The sequence below is a fragment of the Bos indicus x Bos taurus genome, chromosome 18 (genome assembly GCF_003369695.1).
Source record: "Bos indicus x Bos taurus breed Angus x Brahman F1 hybrid chromosome 18, Bos_hybrid_MaternalHap_v2.0, whole genome shotgun sequence".
Taxonomy (NCBI): Eukaryota; Metazoa; Chordata; class Mammalia; order Artiodactyla; family Bovidae; genus Bos; species Bos indicus x Bos taurus.
The window spans coordinates 54,651,971-54,670,123 of record NC_040093.1 but is presented as its reverse complement, the minus strand read 5'-3'; the positions used below and the strand labels follow the sequence as shown (position 1 = coordinate 54,670,123).

The following is an 18,153-nucleotide window of genomic DNA, read 5'->3' as shown; positions in this document are numbered from 1 at the left end:
AATTGCCCTGTTGCTAAAGGAAGTAGCATGATGAAATCATTCATTAAAATATCTAACAGGATGACAGCAGTTGACAAAAACAATTCAACTCTTATCAAGGATTTTCATCTTTCTCAACAGACTTGGTATGTGGTCTTCTGCAAGTCATTTCCCTTCTCTAAGCCTCGGCTTTTTTTTTACTCTCTAAAAAAACACAAGATTAGACTTGATTTCCAAGGTTTCTTCCTATTTTGAGACAGTGGTTCAACACACTTTTTTTGGGTCTCTCTTTTATTTCATAAGGCCCACGGAACCAAACACCTACCCTTGGATGTCCTCACAGGAATGAGGACATCTCAGCTCCAGGATCAGTTCTGTGTATCCATCAGGAGTAGTGTGCAGCTAACCACTCATCCCACGAAATAGTTCTTTTAAAGTGGAGCCTCCGTTCAACCACATGAAAAGATGCTCAGCCTCATTCAAAGTAAAAGGAATGAATCCAGATTTAAGAGTATCAAGAGCTCCCATTTTTCACCTAGTCAGTTGATGAACATTAAAGTTTGGCGATTCTGTGTGTTGGCAGGAAGACCAAATTGGTACAGTTGTCACTTTATTCAGCTCTTTGCAGAGCAAGATAGAGGTATGAATCAAAACAATTTAATTGTATTTACCCTTTGACCCAACTTAGCAATTTATCCTCCAGATAGAGTCCCTCATGCACACAAAGATGTTTGCACTTCAGTATTTATAGTAGAATGTTTGTAGAAGCATAAAAATGCATCGCCCTATATGCTGTCAGTATATGAAGTAGAGCATGTTATACATACGAATGGAATACTGTGCAGTGATATCTGAGGTATATTAACTCTATGGTGTCAGTTCAGTTCAGTTGAGTTGCTCAGTCGTGTCCGACTCTTTGCGATCCCATGGACTGCAGCACGCCAGGCTTCCCTGTCCATCACCAGCTAACTACGGTGTAAAACTGTATTTGAAAAAGAAGATCTGGGGCATATATATGTTTGTATATACAATCCCTGGGAAAATGTACAAGGAATAGGTTTGTAACTTGTTAAGTTTGTAAACCAGGTATCCATTTTTAAATACATAAAAATTTAAAATAAATGAGACAACCCAATGGAACAATTGGCAAAACACTTGAACAGGTGCTTCACAGAAGAAAATCCAAACATGAAAAAATGCTCATTTTCATTAGTCATCAGGGAAATGCAAACTTCAACCACAATGAAATACTATTTACACACCCACTAGAATGGCTAACATGAAAAAAACACCAAGTGCTGGTGAGCATGCAGAGAAACTGGGGCTTCCATCCACTTCACTGCCGGGGGCAGGAATGTGATTGTTAAACCACCCCGCAGGACCGTTAGGAGTACCTGCTGAAGACAGATCGGAAGACTTGTGATAGGATGTTCCCACAATACACAGTACAGCATTGTTCATGGATATTCAGGTTGTTTGCAGTGTGGAGCCAGAATGAACAGATACTACTCTACCTATACAGTGAAATACAAGACTCTACAGAATGAAAGTGCACACTACACACAAGTAAATCTCACAAATAGGATGTTGAGTAAAAGTTCAAAATCGGGCAAAACTGACCTTTGGTATAGGAAGACAGGGCAGGGCTGTGATTACCACGGTAGTAGGGATGCTGGGGCCTAGTAATATTCTATTTCTTGAGCTGGGTGCTGGTTGTATGGGTGCTCACTTGGTAAAAATTCAGCCTTGTACATTTATGATTTGTATGCTGGTATTTTAACAGTGGGAGAGAAAGAGACTTCCAAGGTCTGTACAGTGGAAAAATCAGAAATTTCTTCAGAAGGGAGTTTGGGTGGTTTCTTATTTTTTCCACTGAGATTGTGATGTTGAATGCATCAGCCAGATCAGGGAAGCCAGAAGGCTGAAGCTCTCCAACCCAAGGTGCTGAACAAGGCCCAGGAAGTCTAAACCCAAAGTGGTGTGACACATTCCTGAATTCCTTTTCACTGGGTCACCTCACCTCCAGCTGCAGGTAGAGCCCTCGAGGGCAGCAGGCCTGTGCCTTGGGCTCTGCGTTCCCTGGAATCCCAAGCTGGCCCTCTCCTGCCCTTCAGCATGTCTTCCTCCCCGGCACATTATCAAAAATTCCTCCTTCTCTTCCATTCCTGCGACAGTGCAATACACAGCAAATGAACGAATGAACATGTCACGGTTGGCCCCTTGTTCAGATGAAGAAACAGGCCCACTGAGTTTAAGGAGTGTGCTGAGGGTCATACAAGTGGGAGAGGAGCTCATAGCCTCCTACTCCTGAAGCACCCTCTACAGGAAGAAAGGTGTATACACATGGCTGATTCATTTTGTTATGCAGCAGAAACTAACACAGCATTGTAAAGCAATGATAAAAAAAAAAAAGATACTAAGGAAAAACACCTGAAAAAAAGCACCTGATCTGAGAATGAAGCCCACCTCAAAGGGAAGCAGTCAAGAAGGCAAGAGAGACGAGACCAAGTTCTGATGACATCACTTGGCCCCTGGATCCTGCTGGGCCAACCCCAGAACTTTTCAGTCATGTAAGCCACTGTATTCCTATGATCACCACTCTTTTTTTTGGTTGTGCCTTGAGGGATGCAGGACCCCAGTTCCCCCACCTGGAGTCAAACCCGCACCCCCTGCAGTGGAAGCTGTCTTAACCACTGGACCACCAGGAAGTCCCTATATGCCCTCTTTTTTTTGAAAAACCAGTTTGCCTGGCCTTTTGTCACTTACACATTTACATTCTGGTAAATACACGTTCCAGGTCCAAATACACTAGTTCTATCGTATTTCCTCGAATTACCAGTATAGATTTCATATCTTGAAATCTCATGGTTAACCCAGCATGACTTGATCTTTGCCACTGGTGCTTCCTCTTCTGCGGGGTCACAGATGTTTTTCATGAGTCATCTGTCCTGAATGTTTCCCAGGCCCAATGTCTAGTTCACTGGTCTGTGGTTTGCAGAATTTACTTTCTTCCCCTTTTTAAGTAAAATGGCCATGTCATGTGCTTCTCTCCAACCTTCTGGCAAGTTCAGAAGATCTTTTATGAAGTTTGGAGAGATAGGTGAATCTTCTTGAAGATAAATGATATTTCCCCCAAATGGAGTCTGACCCTGAATGAACCCTCATTTTCCAATTTTCCTGAATAGTTGGTATCACCACAGTGAGGACAAGGCTGAAAGAGTCTACTCCTGGTGCTGGGTTCACTCACTGAACCAAAGGAGGACTTCCTCCAGCCACAGATACGATCCTCCTCTATTCCATACAGTCTTCGTGATGCTCTTGTAGCCTTCAGGATCCGCCCCCCGCATCTGTAGTGCCCACATAACTTACACTTCTCTGAATTCACATGAAGCTTAAAATACCCAGAGATCTGGTTTCTCACAAATGATGACTACATGGAGCTGGTCATGCAAATCAGAAATGGACCAGAAGCAGCTGCGGTGCTGAAGGCCCCATGCCTCTTGTAGAATCGCAGCTCCCAGCTCTTTCCTTCCCGTTGGTCCCTTCATCTTTCCCAAGCAAGTCTGAACAGTCCACTTTCCCAGGGACCAGCAGCTCCACGTGTGGGGCACAAGAAAGACACTTGATCGTCAATCCACAGGTGTCTTTTCTTCTAAGTGGCAGAACTCCAGTTCCTCCTGCCTAACTCCTAAGACTTCAGAGAACAACCCCTGCCCCAGTTTTCTGAGGTTGACATTCTGCCCTAGTTCAGATGCCAGGGCATTTATTTAAAGGCAGAGCTTTTTAGGGCTTCCCCTGGTGGCTCAGTGGTAAAGAATCTGCCTGCCAATGCAGGAGATGCAGGTTCGATCCCTGGGTCAGAAAGATACCCTGGAGAAGGAAATGGTGACCCATTCGAGTATTCTTGCCAGGGAAATCCCATGGACAGAGGAGCCTGGAGGGCTGCAGTCCACGGGGTTGAAAAGAGTTGGACACAGCTTAGTTACCCACCCAAAGGCGCTCTATAGCCCTGCAGTGTAGCTCTGGAACTGTCTTCAGAGAATTTGCAGTGTCAGAATTCACAGTCTGTTTCCCTAGGTGTTAGAACCAAGCTTGCCATAACCCCAAGATTTTTGGGAGGGGGGGTGTCCATTTACATTCCTATGCTTGCTCTTGAACTGAAAAATCCCAGATACATGTATATGTATGACTGAGTCGCTTTGCTGTCCACCCAAAACTGTCACAACATTGTTAAGCAGCTATATTCCAATATAAAATAAAAAGCTTTTTAAAAAAATAAGTGTCCGAAGCACACACATTTTTTACCTTTTGTGGTTTTGGTTTGTTCTTTTGAAGAGATGTGGAAGAAACCCAAGCCAGACAGCTCGAAAATTGTGTTTACTGTATCTGGTGAAAAGATGCTGATGCGCGTAGGAGTTCAAGAAAGTGGAATCCATCAGCTTTTTAAGATGCCCCCTTTCAAAAAAAATCAATCGGCCTCACAGTGCCCTTCCGTTCCATACATCCTTGCCTGACTGGTTTCACAAGTACGTTCCTTAAAGTCAAGGCTTCAGCCTAACTGAAACAGACGAGCAGGAAATGGCATAAGGGGATCCTTGTCTTAAAGGTGCAGACACCAGGGCGGGGTAGCAACCCGAATCAGGTTATACTCCCTTCCTGGGCTCCCCCACCTCCAGAATCACCAAGTAATTCACTCATTTGTCCACAGAACGGCCTGCACCCACCCCCCACCCCACAGCTCTGCTCGGCCCGGGAGAACACCCTAGTTTTTTGAGCAGATCCAGGAAACGGGGTTGCAGCGACCTTCTGTTAGAAGTCCCCTAGAGTGCTCCCAGGGGCGGGGGACGACGCCTGCATCCGAAAGGCGGCCCCAGCCCGGAGCGACCCGGGGCCGGAGGGGCCCGAGAGCCTCGGAGCTTCAGGCGCGGGTAGCGGCCCCACCCCAGCACGTGACGCTGCTTCCGGGCCGCACCGCGGCTGCGCAGTCCGGGGGGGGGGGGGGGGGGGGCGGGCCCGGGCTGCTGACTGACAGCTCGCGCGGGCAGGCCTCAGAAGGACACGGCTCCGGGGCCGGTGCAGTGGCCACACCGCCGAGCCCAAAGGCGCCCGCCCGCGCGCTAGCTCCCGGGCCCGCCCGGCCGGCCAACCCCCGCCGCGGTGAGAGGGGCGGGGGGCCCTTTGGCGCCCGTGAGGGGAACGGCGTGCCAGGCTCTGTGGGCGGCGCGGGGACTCGCTCTCCGAGGGGCGACAGCCGGAGCGCCCGCGGACCGGCGGGTGAGGGGTGGTCGGGTGGGGACCGGGGCTCTGCGGGGTCGGCCTCGGCTCGCGCTGAGGTGAGGAAACGGGAGGAGGGGGCCAAGAGCCCACCTTATGGGGAGCAGGGCGCTCCCTGGGGGGTGGAGGGGCTGGAAAAGGTGTCCCCATCCCTGGCGGCTGACGGTGTCGCCAGGTGGCTTAGGAATGGAGCCGGCTCACCAGTTTTGGGGGAGGAACCCCCCAGACTCCTGGACGAGCGTGCTGGGGAGGGGCTTCCTCGAACCGGGATGGGGAGGACTCGGTGAGTTGTGCTGCGTGCTGGGCTTTAAGTTTGCTGCCCCTCTGCTTCTGAGGTGGCAGCGGGGGCGGTGTGGGGGCACAGGAGAAGGGCTCGACCCGCCTCCCCGGGACCCCCTCGTCCCCGCGGTGGTCGGGAGCAAGAGGAGCTTTGCGGTGGGGCCGTGTAGAGCAGCTGTGTAGAGCAGCTGGTTCAGGGTGGCCTGGCACAGGGACCAGGGTCTTGGAAAGGACAGGATGGGGGATTTTCTGGAGCTGGGTGGGAGTTTCGCCTTGCTTGGGGTCTGGGCTTCTCTGGGTTATAGGTTGATTGAGTTTGGGAGGAGGAAGAGGACTTGTCAATAGGGACTGGGCAGCTCCTGTGACTCTGGTTAAGTGTGAGGCCAGGGTGCCAGCCTGCAGACTGGGCAGGAACTCACCTCTGAGCTGGCACAGGTGAGAAGCTTGACGTGCAGCTTGACTCGCTGGGGTGAGTAAATGATAGAGGCAAGCTGACAGCTGTCAGGGAGCAGGCGACTCTCCAGACCATTGTCACCTAAAGCTGAGGTTTGGAGCTCATTTGATTCAAGGCACCCCCTCCCTCAACCTAAACCAGGGCAACCAAGATGCTTAACACCGAATTAAGCAAAGAAAAAAAATTCAGTTGTATTACGCTTGAGCGCTTTTTTCCATCATTCCGTGGTTCTGTTTGGAAGTGTGTGTTTTCCCTTGTTCCTTCTCTCCCTTGGGCTGTCACTGGCTTTTATTTCCACTTGGTGCAGAAATAGGACTGCTTACGCATTTGAAGCACAGGGCGATCGGCTGGCTATTGAGATCAGCTCACAATGAGAAAGTTGACTCATGAGGTTCTTTTTCCATTAAAGAGATGAAGATGGCTGAGGAGTCAGGAATATGCACTTTACTGAGCAGATTATCTCTAACTTCTCATTTGGTTCTGGAATACATTCCTGTGATTTTCTTCCGTCTTTGTCTTTTGTATGGCTTGTGTGGGTTAATGTGAAGATAGTTTGTATTATTTGAGAACACAGCAACTAAGGCCAGTGAAAAACTACTCAGCAACCTGAGTAAATCACAAACCTTGAATTATTTGCTACAGATTTCCAGACAGTGCAGAATATCCACAGATATTAGACATGGTCCTTTTTGCATGACAATAGCTTTGGTGCTTTGGAGGTAAATTGCTTTAGGATGGCCCCAAATGGCTCTGAGGGGCTTCTTAGGTGGCTCATTGGTAAGGAATCTGCCTGCCAATGCAGAAGACATAGGTTTGATCCTTGGTCCAGGAAGATCCCCTGGAGAAGGAAATGGCAACCCACTCCAGTATTCTTGCCTGGAGAACCTCATGGACAGAGGAGCCTGGCAGGGTACCCATGGGGTTGCAAAGAGTCAGACACGACTGAGCAGCAACAAAATGGCTCTGAGAGCACATTTTTTAGGACAGTTTTTTGGAAGGGTTTAAGGTGAAATGAGTCATCATGCTACCTGCTTTTGTCTCTCTTCCCTTCTCTCAAAAGGAAATAATCAAGTGAAAAGAAACATCAAAAGCAGCCTAGGAAGAGAGAAAGTCAGGGAAAGTCAACCCATATGACATGCAAAGGGAGGAGTAAAAATCCTTATTGCCAATGATAACCCCTCACTTTTACACCACAGAGTAATTTGCAAAGGGCTCTCACACGCAGAATCTTAACTGATCTTCATAAATGTCACAGATGAGGAAACTAAGGCTAAATGGCTTGCCCATGGTCACTTAGCTAGTAGGAGCAAAGCAGTGTTAAGCCTAGCTGTCTGACACCAGATGCAGTGGCCCATCACCACTCCGCTGAGCAGGATGCAGGATGCGGGCCGGTGACACACACATCCCAGGGCCCGCGGGATTCCCAGCATCCCTGTCCCCCACCGCTTTCCCTGCTTGCTAAGGCAGCATGGCTCTCGAGCGTAGACGCTCTCCACCACTTCCTTCTACCCCAGGCTTGAGCGTCTGCGTGTACTCAGATTTGTTTATAGGTCCTTGAGAAACCTAGTGGGAAGTATGATTGCAGGGAGTGTGTTTTGCTCAAGCGCTCAGAGTTTCCTAATAGTCTAGGTGTCTTCAGCCACGTGATGCAACAGACCAAGGCAATTCTAGGGACACTTGCCATAATCGTTTTCCTTGTCCTCCACCCAGAAGAAAAATGCAGTGGTTGTGAAACCTGAGGAGTTGACCCAGTACTTTTGTTTGTTTTATCCAGTTTTTTTTATACATGGCATTGTTTGCGTTATGGTGATGTGTTTTTTTTTTTTTTTTTCCCCTTTCCTCTTTAAAGAGGGCACAGCTGTTCTCATTAGGGAAGAATAAGCTTGAATCCCATTTTCTAGCTCTGAGCATCTAGATCTGAAAAAGGACACCAGAGGAGGTTATCTGAGTGTGTTTCAGCAGGTCAGTGGTGCAAAACAATTTTTAAAAAGTCAAGGCAGTCTGGGGTGCATCAGTGGCTGTGTAGATCTCGAAGGACAAAGGTGAAAGTTCTCGTGTTGAGGAGCATGGGCTCAGTAGTTGTGGCTTGCAGGCTCCGTTGCTCGGCAACATATGGAATCTTCCTAGACCAAGGATTGAACCTGTGTCCCCTAAATTGGCAGGCAGATTCTTAGCCACTGTACCAAGAGGGAAGTCCCAGAGTGATTTAAAACAAAAACAACTTTGAATCAAATCATGTCTCTCCCCAGTGACATCTCAGTAGTCTTGGGATCAGATGCAAGCTTCTTACCTGGGCCCACTATGCAAGGACTGACTGACCTTCCTTGTTGCTCCAGCTTCATCAGTTGCCACTCCCTCCCTCAACAAAAGTCCCTCCTTCTTTCTGGGCCTTGACTGGGTCTAACTTGCTGTGTCTCAGGGCCTCTGCACTGGCTGTTCCTCCAGCCAGATTCTCCTGTGGCTGACTCCTTGTCATTCAGGTCACTGGTCCAGTGTCACAAGCTTAGTGGAAGCTCCCCTAACAATTTAAATAATTTCATCCTGGTCCCCAACCCACTTTGCTCATGTCGTATTGTTTTACTTTCATCATTGGTATCAGAAATGGCCATATGTGTACGTGCTTTTAGTGTCGGCTCCCCGTTTAACATCGCATCAACAGAGCCCCAAAGAGTGCCTGACACGTAGTAGGTGCTCAGTAAATATTTGCTAAATGAATGATTTTTATAACAGACCTTGTCAAAGATAAGAGGGATTGCTGCATTGGTAGATAATAAGTTAGTCTTCTCTTACTAGAGACAGCCATCCGTAGGCTGGTCAGCTGACTGTCAGGCCAGAGAATTTTAAGCTTTAGACAGACAGTAAAACCAGATCAGTTTATGAGTCTCCTAGGGCTGCTGTACCAAAGTACCACAAACTGGGGGATTTTAGGGAAGAGATAATTATTCTCTTACAGATCAGGAGACAAGACGTGCAAAATCAAGGTGTCAGCAGGGCTGGTTCCTTCTTGGGGTCTGTTCCTGCCCTTCTCTCAGCCTCTGGGGGTTTCCAGCCACCCTTTCTGTTCCTTGTCTTGCAGCTGCATGACCCCCATCCCTGCCTCTGTGGTCACATGACCTTCTTTCTGTGTGTCTGTGTGTATGTATATGTGTTTTCACAGTATCTTCCCTCTGTGTGTGTCTCCCTGTCTCTTCTTATAAGGACACCAGTCAAATTGGATTTGGGGCCCAACCTATTCCATTATGACTTTATGATTAAAAAAAAAAAAATGTTTATTTAGTTGGCTGCACCAGGTCTTAGTTTCGGCATGCAGGATATTTAGTTGTGGCATGTGGGATCTAGAACCCAGGTCCCCTGCGTTGGGAACACAGAGTCTTAGCCACTGGACCACCAGGGAGGTCCCTCAGCATCTCTTTCCATGGTTCAGTTCATGGGATGCTCAAAGCATAACACCTTCTAACTTCGAGATCCAGTAACATTTTAAGGGGTAAAACTGGTAGGAGGGGGCCGGATTATTTTTTGGGCTAATGACATGGATTTGGATGTTTATGCCTAAAGTATTTGTGATCCTTACAACTTACAGCTTGTGCTCTAGGTGGGTCCCGGGCGAGGAGAGGGAGGGTCTGATTCATAGAGTGACTTGCGCAGGGTCATCCAGGACCGCACGAACATCCCGACTGACTGCAGAGCCGGTGGCCTCTCCCCATAACCGCTGGTGGCCAGGTCTCCCTGGTGGCTCCAGCCTGGGGCAGGATGCAGAGTTTCCCTGACAGCTCCAGAGGCCCTGGGGGGATGACTGCTCCCTTGGGGACACACTTCTGTCCCCGTCCTTGTGACGAAGGGTTGGCTCCCTGATGGCGAGATAAACGGTGCCACTGGACCCGATGTTCCCATGTCAGGCCTCGCATAGCCGGTCGGAGCCGGAGGCCACAACATCAGAGCAGTCACATTTTTCCTTTGTGGGACTTTCCCAGTGATTCTGAGGGGCTTTTAAGTAAGGCTTTTGAGAATTCTGAGTTTCAGTGTCTCAGATTTTGACCCTGAAAAAGGTTCAGAAAAAGGGCCATGCAGGAGTTGCTAGAAAAACTTGTGATTTGGGCCTGGTAGGTGGAGAGTGGGGTTGAGGGTCATGAGAGCAGGGCAGCCTGTGAGCAGAGCAGCCAGTGTAACCTGTCCCTTCGCCTTCAGAGGTCTTTTTATTGCTGGCTTCATCTCAGCCAGATACCCAATACCCACTTCTTCCCTATTTAATTTTTTGTTGGCTGGGTAATTCATGCAGGTGGTACAAAACTCAAATGATATGGGAGGATGTCCAGGGAAAAGTGATTTCTGTCTCTACCTCTCCTCCCCTGGCTTCCCGTCTCCTTCCCAGGGGCACCATCTCTGCCCATTTCTGTGTCTCTTTGCAGAGACTGGAAGTCCTTTAATGTCCCCAAGTGCCACCCCCACCCCATCCCATGTCATCCCACACACTGCACTCCCATCCTGACTTTTCATGCCTCTTGCCTTTTCAGAACCCTTGCTGTGGGGACCTGTTAGGCTGGTCTGTTCCCAGGTGCTAAGAGCTGATGGCAACACCTCTGCCAAGAGTTTTATATTTAGAAGGGAGATGCTTAGAAAAATAGGAATCTGTAATGGTAGAGCATGGGGCCTTCAGGGAGGAGTGTGGGAGCAGAGCTTGTATTTGTGGGTTTGGATCCGGTGCCTTGAACTTCAGGGTTAGCCCTGGCGAGGAGGCCTATGTGCCTCCCGTCACAGCCTGTGAGCAGCGCTGGCTCTCAGGTTCATGCAGGTCTGGTCCAAGTACTAGGCTGTGTTTGCAGCTCATCTCTCCCGTTTCCTGGTCTGGAGTGGGGCCCATCCTCCGTGTTTTACGCACAGTTTGGTGGTACCTTCATAGCTCTCAAAAGGCGGTGTGGTCCCAGCGTGGCACATGGGGTGACACTTCGTGTCCCATGACAGAGGAGGGACGTCATGGAAGAAAAGCCTCTCATCCTTGGGGCCTTCTGGGCTCATTCTGGAAACTTCCTTCTGCCTCTGAAGATGCAAAGTGAATGATCAAGATGCATTGCAGTGTGGGAATCATCTCCACCAAAAGCTGAAAGAAATGGTAAATCTGGAAGGGAAAAAAAGAGAGTCAAGGCAATTGTTTTTTCTCCTCGTTACTGAATCCATGTATGGAAGCTCGTGCTGGGTGCGGGCCGTGTTCCCAAGGGCCAGCCTTGCACAAACAGGTGTGCTCTGAGGCCTTTGCAGCCCAGCCAGGCATGACTCAGAGCTGATGACTCACTGGTGGCAGTGATGACCAACAGGCAGGGGAAAAGGAGAATCTAGAAAGAGCAGCACCAACAGAAAATGCCAGAGTTAGTGAGCTTGGAGGGTTACTGTTCAGCTGACATCCTTGAGTGAGGGGCTTTGAGGGTGAAACAGGGAAGCTAAGATGCAAAAATAGAACCCAGGAAAAGTGTGTCGGGGGGAAACCCTCACAAGAGAAGAAAGCTAAACTGAACTGTATGCTAAGTCACTTCAGTCGTGTCTGACTCTGTGCGACCCCATAGATGGCAGCCCACCAGGCTCCCCCATCCCTGGGATTCTCCAGGCAAGAACCCTGGAGTGGGCTGCCATTTCCTTCTCCAATGCATGAAAGTGAAAAGTGAAAGTGAAGTCACTCAGTCGTGTCTGACTCTTAGCCACCCCATGGACTGCAGCCTACCAGGCTCCTCCATCCATGGGATTTTCCAAGCAAGAGTACTGGAGTGGGGTGCCATTGCCTTAGTAAGTGCTAAGAATGAAGTCAAAGAATTCAGTGAGATCGGACAGTGAAAAGCTTAATTCGTGTGGCGATGCACAGGAAATAGGAAACCAGTTCACAGAGGGAAACTGGTCCACTTCCCTCTCTGGAGAGAGGCAGGTTATGCTGGACTTCGAGAAGCAACAGGATCACTCTCAGGAGCCCGAGGCCTGCTCTGGATGATGAAAAAATTTCATTTTCCTGTTGTCGTGGAGTAAAGGTTGTCCACATAATCAAATGTAACGTATAGGGAATTTAGTAAGACCCTTGTGCCCCATGAAGGAAGCAGAATCTCGGACTTCCATTTCTCAGGTCACCCCAAGGGGCCAAAACCTGAGGGGTCCCAGGGATTGACCCCTCCCGCCCAGTGGTCCTCCTCTGTCCTCACCTGTCCCATCTCTGCACAGTCACCAGAGCACAGCATCTTGGCACAGTTAAAATCAGATTGTGGCATTCCCCTGAGGCAAACCCTCCAGGCCTCTCCCAGTGCTCCTGGGGTGAAACCCAAACTCCTTAACTTGGCTCCCAAGCCCCTGCCTAGCAGGTGGCAACCCCACCAGCCTCAACCAGGCCAAGTTCATTCCCACCACAGAGCCTGTGAACTTGCCATTTGCTGGGGCCGGGCTGCTGGTGGGCAGTGGGGATTCCTCAGGCTGAAGGAATAGAAGGGCAGGGTGAGCCACACATATGGGCTTCAGTTTCTAGCAGCCGCACAAACAAGTCAATGAAACAGTCCCAGGTAACTTTAATAGTAGATTTTATTTAATCCAGTATGCCCAGGACATGATCATTGACATATCTAATCAATATAAAAATTGTTAGCAAGACAATTACATTCTCGTCCAGCACTTAGTCTGGGGTCTGCGTGGTTGGCACATCTCAGTTTGAGTGAATCGCGTTCCCTGGCTCAGTGACCACGCAGGGACAGTGGCTGCAGCCCTGTCCCGCTTGTGCTTTTGTTTCATTTTGTTTCATTCATCACTGCTCTTGCGATGGGGAGCATGCTGCCTCCTATTTACCTCTGTTCTCTGATTTGAGCACATGCTCCTGGACGCCTGGGCTTGTTTGCCTTGTCCACTTGGCATAGCACCTGGCACCCTGTGATGCTCAAGAATGTTTGCTGAGTGATCAAACATACACATGATCGAACAAACGAACCACTTCTTCCTCTTCACATCCCAGAGGCAACTGAATAGTTGTCACTGCCATTTAGAGCCTCCTTTAATCAGGGGAACTTCATGCACAAGGCTTCCTGTTTCTCGTAAGTCCCTAACTGCCTCATATCAGGACTTGGGTATGTCACAGGCCCATCGCGATAGTTCTTTACTGAGCTTATTTGCAGGGTGACGGTGATACTACCAAGAAAAAGATTTTCAAAAGGAAGCAGTGAACAGGATTGAGGCTCTGTGGTGGTGTTAGTGCTCAGAGTTAATCTAGATCAGGCATTTCAACTGGGGACAACATCTAGGGACCTTCTCATCACAGCTGGATGGTGCTTCAGGCATCCGTGGGTGGAGGCCAGGGATGCTGCCAAGCCCGCAGAACAGCCCCCACTGCCGAGAATTATCCAGCATGCGTGCTGCTGGAGCCCTGCTGTCGATCAGCGTGGCTTCCTGTTGGCTGCGTTTCTGAGTTGCCTCTGGTAACGTCAAGGAGGTTATTAGTCTCCAGAAACTTGACAGGTTCTGTGCCGGCCCCATCTTTTCATTCCCTTGTCTCCCTTTCATGTAAACCCACCCCTACTTAGCATTTCTTTTCCTACAAGGGCAGACCAAACAGGCACTGCCTCCAGCTAAAGCCTTTGAGAAGAAAAAAAATGCCGCTCCACATTTGCAGCACAAATTAGAATTCTGCAGGGCAGACGTCTGGAGAAGACCGTGCTGAGAGCTGTGGATCCGTGTGCTTTACGCCCGTGGAAGCTGTTTGGAAACCTTTGCAGCAAAGCAGAGCGGAAGCCCATTTCTTGCCACCTACCTTGAAGTCAACATCTGCCATCTACATTTTCAAGCAAACAAACAGACATGTACTTACACTCATAAGCAGGACTGCACTGCAGAGTCACACCTGTTTCAATTCTTGTTAAAGATGAACGCCCCCCAAAATCAGAGAGTTCAGCTCCCATACTACTGTGGGTAGAAAAGGGATTGATGATAAGTTTCAGGTTTACACTTTTAGAGAATACTTGCAAACATTAAGTGGTGTTGTGCTACACTTGATGATCTTTCTCATCCTCAGTCCTCTGACTAGGTCTGAGTAAGTCTGAACTTCTGTGTGTGTGTGCACGCGTGTATGTGTGCACGTGCGTGTGTGTTGGGGATTATTACTGTCTCTTGCCTGCTGCTTCTTGCTGTTTTCTTTTTTCTTTCTCTTTTCTTTTTGGCCACACCTCACAGTATGCAGGATCTCAGTTCCCTGACCAGGGGTAGAACCACACCCCCTGACCACTAGACTGTCGGAAGTCCCCGTGCTGTTTTCTCTGCAGTGTCTCCCCTTGCCTGGCTGGCAGGCTCCCACCAGATTTCACCTGAACAGTGCAGTCCAGGTCTTGCCCAGGCAGTATTGCCTGCTTCTGCTTCTGGTCTCCCATTCACGCCTGCATCCTGGAATGACAGCGCTGGCCCCCCTTGCTATAATCATTCACTTAGGTCTGTCTCTTCTTAGATGGTGTCTGGGAAAGGAAGGCCCATATACTATTCATCTTTGTGTCTTAATCGCAATTCCCATGACTTGGTAAGGACTTAATAAATGGTCACACACATGACCTGAACTCTACAGGATAACACGTTTCATCTGTCACGCTGGCACTGCCTCCATCTGAGATGAGAGGCAGCGGCTGTGTCCTTGGCCTTCGACGATGAAAGTTGCAGGACTCGGCACTGAGCAGAGAGATGTCAAACCAGCCCCGGGGCAGGAGTGCTCCCTCCTCTCCCTAGTTCTCTGTTTCACTCAGTTGGCGCTGTTGTGGGCAGAAGTGTGGGCTCCAGACGCAGCTGCGTGTGCACCGCTGTGCGGCTTTGCTGACACCCTGTCCCTTCCCTATGTCACCATTTCCCATCTTAGAGCTGCTTCCGTGAGTCTGCACCTTTCCCCTGAGCTTTCTGTCAGCCTCCCCATCCCTTTTTTTTTAATTAAAAAAAATTTTTTTTTAAAAATCTTTTGCCCGTGCTGAGCGGCATGTGGGATCTTAGTTCACCAACCAGGGATTGAACCCAGGACCCCTGCTTTGGAAGCATGTTGCTTTAACCACTGGAGATGGAGAGAAGCCCCTCCCCATCCTGTCTGTGCCAGCCCCCACTGTCTTCTAGAAATCTAAAGTCTCATCTGACACTAACGCTTTGGGGTTTTATTCGAGTAAAATAAAATCTGTAATCACTTATGCATAATTGTTTTGTTCTTGCTCCTTTGCAAGTGTTAGTTGCTTAATCTTGTCCAACTCTTCGACCCCATGGACGTTGCCCTCCAGGCTCCTCTGTCCATGGGATTTCCCAGGAAAGAATACTGGAGTGTGTTGCCATGCCCTTCTCCAGGGGATCTTCCTGACCCAGAGATCAAACCAGGGTCTTGTACATTGCAGGCAGATTCTTTACCATCTGAGCCACCAAGGAAGCCCAACATCTCCTTTTGTTCTTTTATTATTATTTTAAAATCGTTCAGTTTTTTTTTTTTTTTTTTCAATTAAGGCCCCAAGTAACTAATAGGAAAACCTAGCATTTGTGGGTGAAAAGCTCTAAGCCCTGTGTGTTTGCCAGTCTCTACTAAAGTAAGAATTAAACAACTTCTTTAAATGCTTTGTAAAAAATGTCACACTGCTAAATCTGACATTGCCTGCATCACTTCCAAACAGGAAGACCTATAGCTTATCTTCTCCGGGAGGGAACAGTAATCCACTCCGGTCGCTGACAGCTGCCGGGAGCATGCTTAGCTGTCTCTCAGTGAGCAGCTACCTCCTTGCCTCACAGCAAGGTCGTGGACCCAGACTCTGCTGGGCCTTATCTAGACTTTGTTAGCTCTGTGGCCTTAGACAGTTAGTTTAAAATACTTATCTAAAAAGCTCTTTAGGCAGCTTCTCTAAGCCTTGAAGTGTCTTCAGCCATAAAATGGGAATAGTAATAACCTAGCTCCTGTATTACAGGAGAATTAAAGCAGGTTCTCCACATAGAGTGCTAGCCTGGGGCCTGGTGTGTGATGAGCATACACTGAGTGTTGATTGTAATTATCAGTTAATTATTAAAAAGTGCTAAATAATAGTCACAGCATTATGGAAAAGGACAATCCAAACCACCTTGGCTTTTTCGTGCCGTTGTCGCTGGCCAAAGCAATAGTCCTTCTGGAGGGCATGTCACACCAGCAGCCACGGCAGTGCTCAGGTGTGGCCAGAGGTCTCCGGTGCTTACTGAGAGGTGGGAGCAGTATCTGTTTTGCGATGTCTGCAAATGCCATCCTTTTATGCAAATTCAAATTTGCAAGGGGAGAACATTTTTAGAAAAATGTAATTGTGTGTAGCTTCTATCATGAGTAGTATAAGAATCTTGAAAAGGTTTGATAAAAGACTCTGGTCTCACATCTCAGACTTCTTCGTAGAATCGGTGATGCTCTGTCATTAGGTCCCGCAGCGCTGGACCGTTGTCTCACCCCATTTCTCCCTCTCTGTGTCCATCTGTCTGTCTCTATCATTGTTTCTGTCTCTCTGGTCACTGGAACAACCAGCGTAGGTCTGGTCTTCTTGATGGGATGACAGTCTCCTCCATGTCATGTTTTCAGGAATACTCAGTCTAAAGAGCGCAAGGGATCTCTTCTGTTAACACGAGAGTCTGGACTGGAGTTTTAGGAAGACACATTTGCTCAGTAAGGGGGCAGCAGTGGGTGGTGGTTCAGACAGTACAAGGAATCCGCTTGTAATGAAGGAGACCCAGGTTGGATCCCTGGATTGGGAAGGTCCCTTGGAGAAGGGAATGGCTACCTATTCCAGTATTCTTGCTGGGGAGATCCCATAGACAGAGGAGCCTGGTGGACTGACAGTCCATGGCTGGACATGATTGAACGACTAACACCCGCCCCCCCAACACACACACACGGAATAGGGAAATGAGCCAGTCACTCCAGGAAGGAGTGAGCAAAACCAGCTGTGGAGGTGGCGGCCTGGAGGCAGGTCTCCTGTCTCATCTTGGCAGGGGACCCAGAGGCATCGCCCCAGTTCTCTTGAACTCTGGGCCTTGGTTGGAGGGATGGGCTGATGGCTGGCAGAGCTCCAGGCGTGGCCGAGCCTGGAGAGCATGGCCTGCTCCCTGGCGGCCACGTTGCTTCCAGGAGCAAATGCTGCCCTACAGAGCTGGTCTCATCTTTCTTGGGTGGTTCTGCCCTGTGTGACTGACTTCAACTGCCTCAGATGCCTTCTGTGGACCTACATGTTTTTAGAAAGGCATGAGCATTTCCCCATCTCTTGTTTCCTGAAAACCACAGCAGCTCAGAAAGAAGTCATGTCTTTTCTCCGCATGGACACTTGATTCAGCCTCTGCAGCTCAGCCTTTGTTCAGTCAGTCGTGAGGAAGCTGAGTCCATAGTGTGAACTTGAAGGGAAGAGGTGACCTGGAGCCTGGGGTGCAAGTCAGGAGCCCTGAGTCCCCAGGGAGGGTCTCCTGTGTCACCCAGCCCAGGCTTTCCCTCTGGTCCCAGAGGGGAGCTTTGACTGCATTTTCTGTGTGCAGAAGCATGAGACCCCCAACTCTCCCAGCACCTCCTTCCACTGAGAAGGGGGTCCATCCCTAGCCACGGGCATGATCTCTGACAGACAGATGTGTTCCCCGATGTTTCCTCGGCAGGAAAGGGTGGGTAAAGAGGGGCTGGGGTCCTCCCAGAGCTGCTCGGGCTTTTACAGTAAAATGAGAGTTCTCTCTGCGGAGCGGATCCTTTCATTTGGTTCTTAAGCAGAGGGCCCATGACTATTTTAAGACAGTTGCAGGGGGCTCTTGAAATTGAGTCCCATTTCAAAGATTCAGTGATCCCAAGTCACTGTTACTGCAGAGGAGGGGACTGAACCCTGCCCCATGTGTTGGGGGCACAGGGGGCCTGTTTTCCAGCCTCTGCAGGCTCTGTTGACCTTCTCAGACCAGTGGTCAGCTCACTAGGCTTAATGGAGCTCCTCCAGGTGGCTGACCCTGATCCTTATGTCCAGCTTGGGCTTTTGTACTTGTCTCAGGCCCGTGACTGGACCCGCCTCGGGTGAGGCTTATCCTCCAGTGGCCGGCGGCTGAGGGAGGGGGTCGGAAAGGAGACGCTGCCCTGTGGTGGGGAGCCGTGCGCAGCCCTGGGGAGGCCAGTGGGCAAGGCACTCGCACTGCCTCCGCGAGTTGCTCTTAACTTGACTGTCATTACTTTGGCC

The 18,153-nt window shown here is 49.4% G+C and overlaps 1 protein-coding gene across 4 annotated transcripts in view; it reads left to right on the top strand.

The window, feature by feature from the left end:
* Nucleotides 1–18,153, top strand: part of KIAA0513 (KIAA0513 ortholog) — a 59,866-nt gene that overhangs the window by 3,267 nt on the left and 38,446 nt on the right. Inside the window, exon 1 of one of the 4 annotated variants that reach the window (XM_027513888.1) lies at nucleotides 4,982–5,136. The exons of 1 other annotated variant lie outside the window; for it this stretch is intronic. The gene's annotated coding sequence lies outside the window, so the exon portion shown is untranslated. Of the gene's footprint in view, nucleotides 1–4,981; nucleotides 5,137–5,194; nucleotides 5,254–18,153 lie in introns of those variants that run through there. 2 more of the 4 variants (XM_027513885.1, XM_027513886.1) reach the window with 2 other exon arrangements.